The following is a 7370-nucleotide window of genomic DNA, read 5'->3' as shown; positions in this document are numbered from 1 at the left end:
TGGATGAATGAATAAAGAAACTGTGGTACATATACCCTGTGGGATATTATGCAGCCTTAAAAGGAAGTCCTGCCATTTGTGACAACACAGATGAACCCTGAGGGCATTATACTAAGAGAAATAACCTAGACAAAGAAAAATACTGCATGATCTCACTTATATGCAGAATCTAAAAAAGTCAAATTGATAGAAGCAGAGAGTAGAATAGTGGTTACCAGGGGTAGGGAGGTAGAGGAAATGGGGAGATGTTGGTCAAAGGGGACAAACTTTGTTATAACATGAGTAAGTTCTGGGGATCTGATGCACAGCATGTACAGCCCTGTGACTATGGTTAAGAATATTGTATACTTGAAATTTTCTAAGAGAATAGGTCTTAAATGTTCTTACCACACACACAGAAATGGTAACTATATCAGGTGATGGGTGTGTATATACTAACCTTCTTGTGGTAGTCGTTTCACAATTATATATATATATATATATATATATATATATATATATATCATATCTCACATTGTACACCTTAAACTTACACAATGTTATTTGTCAGTTATATCTCAATAAATCTGGAAAAAGAGATTCCTCTATATACTCATCCACATAACTAGAGGAAAAAGAAAAAAAAAGAGATGATTTCTAAGTGTCAGAAGGATAAAAATTTGGAGAAACTGCAACTCTGTGCACTGAGAATATAAATTAACATAAACACTTTGGAAAATTGTTCATAGTATCTCTTAAAGCTGCATATCCTACCTATCCTAGTCCTAGGCATAATCCTTACTCAAATGCACCAAAACCATATACGAGAATGTGAAGAGTACTATTACTCATGACTACCCAAGTTCCCATCAACAGTAAAATGGACAAATGTATGGAGGTATATGGTCACAGACAAATACTACACAATAATGAAATGAATAAATTATGTCAACAGGTAGTAACATGGTTACATTTCCCAAATATTGGACAAAAGAGGCAGACACAAAGGAGATAATGTTTCATAATGCCATTTATAGTATGTTCCAAAGCAGGCAAAAGTAACTGATGATGGGAGGGTACAGTAGCTTCCTTTGGCGAGAGAGAGAGAGAGAGAGAGAGAGAGAGAGAGAGAGAGAGAGAGAGAGACAGACTGGGGGCTTCTTGGGTACTGGTTGTGTTCTATCTTTGATCTCTTCTTTGATCTGGAAGGCAATAACATGAGTTATTCACTTTATAAAAATTAGCCAAGATTTACACTTAAGATTGGTGTACTTTTCTGTATGTCTTACTTATTTTAATAAAGAAAATTCACTCTTAAAAAGAAAAAAAGAGGACACCTATAGCCACAGGTCAAAGTGGGCACATCCCACTGGTCTGAAACATGCTCCAGCAGGAAGGGGACCTGGAAGAGGGGAAAGGGAACAAGTTGTTATATAGTTTCCATTGTTTAGATTCTAGCAAGATCTTGTGCAAATTATTTGACTTCTCGCACTTCTGTTTCCTCATTTGAAAATGAAGATGATATGGGGTGCCTGGGTGGTCAGTCGGTTAAGCATCCGACTTAGGCTCTGGTCATGATCTCGCGGTCTGTGGGTTTGAGCCCCGTGTCAGGCTCTGTGCTGACAGCGCAGAACCCGGAGCCTGCTTTGAATTCTGTGTCTCCCTCTCTCTCTGCCCCTCCCCTGCTTGTGCTGTGTCTTCCTTGCTCTCAAAAGTAAATAAACATATTTTTTTTTTTTGAAAATGAAGATGATAGAAATTCACCTCATAGCAGCTGTGGACAGCCAAATGAGTAGTCTAGAAGTGTTGGAATTCATTATATTTTGTTCCTCAGGGAATCCAGAAACACACTACCTAATTTAGCTTAATTCTCTTCTTTAAGTAACTTAGTAGGATTGCGCAAAAGAAGTTTGACAAGCCTGACAGATATATTCATTCTCTGAAGGCTACTTGGATTGACAGACCAAGACTCGGCCTCTCTGTGACAGAGAAAGCTCTGGCGTATCTGCATCCTTATGCACACATCACCACTGTCCTAAAAACAGTATCTCTCGACTGCTTTTGTGGCTGTTCCATTTTGAGCCAATCAAATCATTCCAAGAAGATGGTCTGTTAGATTCTGAGGTCAAGAAGCAGGAAATGTCAGACTTCTTTTTAGCAGCATCTGAGATGTCTTCCATATATCAGTTTTTAAGATGGCAACAGATTCACAAATCAAATTGAACCAAATCAAACCAAAACCCACAAAACACACTCCCCTGAGGATGGCAGAAAGCATTGTTTTTCATGGAGGAAGAAACATAACCAGAAGAGAATACAATTTTTGTCTTGACACATCATTATTTGGTAGCACCAAATTACAGACTATAGCAAATAGGGAATAGCTTGCCTAATCACTTTTTATTACCTGTAATTAATGTTTTCTGCACTCCTATTGGACTCACGGAGTCTCCACAAAACTGTCTTTGGCTTTTCTTCCAGTGTATTTAGGTTTTGAGTGGCCCCATCCTCAGCTACAAGGTCAGCTGCATTCTGTGTACAAGTGACATTTAAATCCACCCTTTCACTCTTGAACTCCTCTCTGTCCATTTTTGTATTACCTTTTGTCAAGTGTACTTCCGCTGGATGCTTATTTGCAATTCAAATGTACCTGGGGAAAGCCCATCTTCTAATCTTTTCCAGCAAAGGGTAGCAGCCACAGTCTTTTTTCTTACACCATTTAATCTTCAAATCAGGCAATTAAGTAACATTTGTGACCTACCAATAAGGTCTCACCACTTTCACACACAAAGCCAGTTATGCAAATTTACATGATTCTCAGTCACTAGGAAGTTTCCAGAGATTCAGGTTCGCTGCCCTTGCCTTATCCTACGCGTTCTACGGGTTAATTTTTATCCTTGGTGGTTATCCATAATTTCCCTTTATTTTTTTTATACCTTTTTTTAAATGACTTAACTTTATTTTTTATTTTTTAAAATTTACATCCAAATTAGTTAGCATATAGTGAAGCAATGATTTCAGGAGTAGATTCCTTAATGCCCCTTACCCATTTAGCCCATCCCCCCTCCCACAACCCCTCCAGCAACCCTCAGTTTGTACTCCATATTTATGAGTCTCTTTTATTTTGTCCCCTCCCTGTTTTTATATTATTTTTATTTCCCTTCCCTTATAGTCATCTGTTTTGTCTCTTAAAGTCCACATATGAGAGAAGTCATATGATTTTTGTCTTTCTCTGACTAATTTTACTTAGCATCATACCCTTCAGTTCCATCCACGTAGTTGCAAATAGCAAGATTTCATTCTTTGTGATTGCCGAGTAATATTCCATTATGTAAATATATATATATATATATATATATATATATATATATATATACACATACATACCACATTTTCTTTATCCAGTCATCCATTGATGGACATTTGGGCTCTTTCCATACTTTGGCTATTGTTGATAGTGCTACTATAAACATGGGGGTGCATGTGTCCCTTCAAAACAGCACACCTATATCCCTTGGATAAATGCCTAGTAGTGCAATTGCTGGGTCATAATTTCCCTTTAGAGTAGTTTAAAAATACCACATAAGAAGAAACTTCAGATTCACTTAAAATCCATTCTTGTCTTTCTCCATTATATACTATTCATTACTTAGGATTATTCACTTTTTCATTAGAGGATTTTAGATTTTTATGCTATCTTTTTCATCTTTGTGGTTTTCGAGCCACAATAACATTGCCCAGAATAATGGAGCTATGTTCTCACCATAGTACACGCTCCAGCATTAGTCTTTTCCAGTTAATCCCTGAGACTTTCCAAAGCTTTGGCTTAGTGGAAGGAATAATAGGAGGTAATGAGCCATGCCAGGGTTTGAATCCCAGCTCTGCCATTTTCTAGCAGTGTGACTTTTGACAAGTTACTTTACCTCTCTGAACTTTTTTTCTGTTAGTCTTTTTTTTTTCCTTAATAATAAAATGAAATTGCTCCATAGACTGGCTATAAGAATTAAATTTGATTTCACAGTGGTGACCGAGCTTTATCTAGCATGTTCCCTTTCTCAGTCAGTGGTAGCTCCTTTCTCCTTCACCTCTGCACCCCCTTGCATCTGGGAACTAAATGAGCCAATTTCCTAAAAGAATTAAAGGGCTGAAGTTCAGACAGAAGTAGGTTCTGACATTATATGCATTGTTAATAAAAAAAACCAAACATGTAATTGTCATTTCCGAAAAATTCATGTATAGAGAAACCTCAGCTATGGGGAATACCACCCAAACAACATAAATGCAAAAGGAGGAAAGTGGTGTCTCCAAAGTCCTTAAGCTTTGCATGGCCAACATTCACTTGACTCACAGGAAAGCATCTAAGGTCTCTATGAAGATCCTATGTATTATTATGTTGGATATTGATTTCCAATTTTATTTTATTTTACACTTATTTATTTATTTATTAATTATTTTTTTTATTACATCCAAGTTAGTTAGCATATAGTGCAATGATGATTTCAGGAGTAGATTCTAGTGATTTATCCTCTATGTATAACTCCCAATATTCATCCCAACAAGTGTCTTCCTTAATGTCCCTTACCCATTTAGCCCATCCCCCCTCCCAGAACCCCTCCAGCAACACTCTGTTTGTTTTCTATATTTAAAGAGTCTGTTATGTTTTGTCCCCATCCCTGTTTTTATATTATTTTTGCTTCCCTTCCCTTATGTTCATCTGTTTTTATCTTAAATTCTACATATGATGCAGTCATATGATATTTGTCTTTCTCTGACTAATTTCACTTAACATGATATCCTCTAGTTCCATCCACGTTGTTGCAAATGGCAAAAGATTTCATTCTTTTTGATTGCCAATTAATACTCCACGGTATATATACATACCGCATCTTCTTTAGCCATTCATCTGTCAATGGACATCTGGGCTCTTTACATACTTTGGCTATTATCGATAGCACTGCTATAAATATTGGGGTGCATGTGCCCCTTCGAAACACCACATCTGTATCCCTTGGATAAATACCTAGTAGTGCAATTGCTGGGTCATAGGGTAGTTCTATTTTTACCTTTTTGAGGAACCTCCATACTGTTTTCCAAAGTGACTTCACCAGTTTGCATTCCCATCAGCAGTGCAAAAGAGATCCTCTTTCTCTGCATCTTCACACACATCTGTTGTTGCCCGAGTTGTCAATTTTAGCCATTCTGACAGGGGTGAGGTGGTATCTCATTGTGGTTTTGATTTGTATTTCCCTGATGATGAATGATGTTGAGCATTTTTTCCAGTGTCTGTTAGCCATCTGGATGTCTTCTTTGGAAAAGTGTCTATTCATGTCTTCTTCCCATTTCTTCACTGGATTCTTTGTTTTTTTTATCTTGATGAGGTCCCAATACTTTGCTTTTGCTATTGTTTCCCTTGACTCTGGAGATGTGTTGAGTAAGTTGCTGCAGCCAAGGTCAAAGAGGTTTTTGCCTGCTTTCTCCTCGAGGATTTTGATGGTTTCTTGTCTTACATTTAGGCCTTTCATCCATTTTGAGTTTATTTTTGTGTCTGGTGTAAGAAAGTGGTCCAGGTTCATTCTTCTGCATGTCGCTGTCCAGTTTTCCTAACACCACTTGCTGAAGAGACTGTCTTTATTCCACTGGATATTCTTTCCTGCTTTGCCAAAGACTAGTTGGCCATATGTTTGTGGGTTCATTCCTGGGTTCTGTATTCTGTTCCATTGATCTGTGTGTCTGTTTTTGTGCCAGTCCCATACTGTCTTGATGATTACAGCTTTGTAATACAGCTTGAAGTCTGGAATTGTGATGCCTCCTGCTTTGGTTTTCTTTTTCAGGATTGCTTTGGCTATTTGGATCTTTTCTGGTTCCATACATGTTTTAGAATTTTCTGTTATAGCTCTGTGAAGAACACTGGTGTTTGTTGGGATGAGCACTGGGTGTTGTATGGAAACCAATTTGACAAAAATTTCATATTAAAAAAAACACTGGGGGGGCGCCTGGGTGGCGCAGTCGGTTAAATGTCCGACTTCAGCCAGGTCACGATCTCGCGGTCCATGAGTTCGAGCCCCGCGTCGGGCTCTGGGCTGATGGCTCAGAGCCTGGAGCCTGTTTCTGATTCTGTGTCTCCCTCTCTCTCTGCCCCTCCCCCGTTCATGCTCTGTCTCTCTCTGTCCCCAAAATAAATAAACGTTGAAAAAAAAAAATTAAAAAAAAAAAAAAAAAAAAAACACTGGGTGTTATTTTGATAGGAATTGCATTGAATATGTAGATTGCTTTGGGTAGTATTGACATTTTAACAATATTTGTTCTTCCAATCCATGAGCATGGGATGTTTTTCCATTTTTTTTGGTGTGTCTTCTTCAATTTCTTTCATAAGCTTTCTATAGTATTCAGTGTATAGGTTTTTCACCTCTTTGGTTAGGTTTATTCCTAGGTACTTTATGCTTTGGTGCAATTGTAAATGGGATTGATTCCTTGATTTCTCTTTCTGCTGCTTCATTATTGGTGTATAGAAATGCAACTGATTTCTGTACATTGGTTTTATCTCTGAGACTTTGCTGAATTCATGGATCAGTTCTAGCAGGTTTTTGGTGGAGTCTTTGGGTTTTCCACATAGAATATCATGTCATCTGCGAAGAGTGAAAGTTTGACTTCCTCCTTACTGATTTGGATGCCTTTTATTTCTTTGTGTTGTCTGGATGCTGAGGTTAGAACTTCCAACACTATGCCGAATGACAGTGGTGAGAGTGGACATCCCTGTCATGTTCCTGACCTTAAGGGGAAAGCTCAGTTTTCCCCAAATGAGGATGATATTAGCGCTGAGTCATTCATATATGGCTTTTATGATCTTGAGGTATGATCTTATATCCCTACTTTCTTAGGGTTTTTATCAAGAAAGAATGTTGTATTTTGTCAAATGCTCTCTCTGCATTTATTGAGAGGATCATGTAATTCTTGTCCTTTCTTTTATTGATGTGATGTGTCACATTGATTGTTTTGCAGATATTGAACCATCCCTGCATCTCAGGTATAAATCCCACTTGGTTGTGGTGAATAGTTCTTTTAATGTATTATTGGATCCGGTTTGCCAGTATCTTGTCGAGAATTTTTGCATCCTTGTTAATCAGGAAAATTGGTCTGTCGTTCTTTTTAGTGGGGTCTTTGTCTGGTTTTAGAATCAAGGTAATGCTGGCCTTGTAGAATGAGTTTGGAAGTTTTCCTTCCATTTCTATTTTTTGGAACAGCTTCAAAAGAATAGGTGTTAACTCTTCCTTAAATGTTTGGTAGAATTCCCCTGGAAAGCCATCCAGACCTGGACTCTTGTTTGTTGGGAGATTTTTGATTACTGATTCAATTTCTTTACTGGTTATGGGTCTGTTCAAATTTTCTATTTC

General features: G+C 37.8%; 1 long non-coding RNA gene across 1 annotated transcript in view; it reads right to left on the bottom strand.

Moving 5' to 3' along the window:
* Nucleotides 1–991: 991 nt before the first annotated feature.
* The window catches only part of LOC123611559, a 46750-nt gene continuing 40371 nt past the window's right edge, over nucleotides 992–7370 (bottom strand). Inside the window, exons 2-3 of the long non-coding RNA XR_006718731.1 lie at nucleotides 2387–2511; nucleotides 992–1181 (exon numbers count right to left, since the gene is read on the bottom strand). This is a non-coding gene — a long non-coding RNA (uncharacterized LOC123611559). The remainder of the gene's footprint in view (nucleotides 1182–2386; nucleotides 2512–7370) is intronic.

This window comes from Leopardus geoffroyi, chromosome C2, assembly GCF_018350155.1.
Source record: "Leopardus geoffroyi isolate Oge1 chromosome C2, O.geoffroyi_Oge1_pat1.0, whole genome shotgun sequence".
NCBI lineage: Eukaryota > Metazoa > Chordata > Mammalia > Carnivora > Felidae > Leopardus > Leopardus geoffroyi.
The sequence above is the reverse complement of the archived record's forward strand: the minus strand, read 5'-3'. Positions and strand labels throughout refer to the sequence as shown.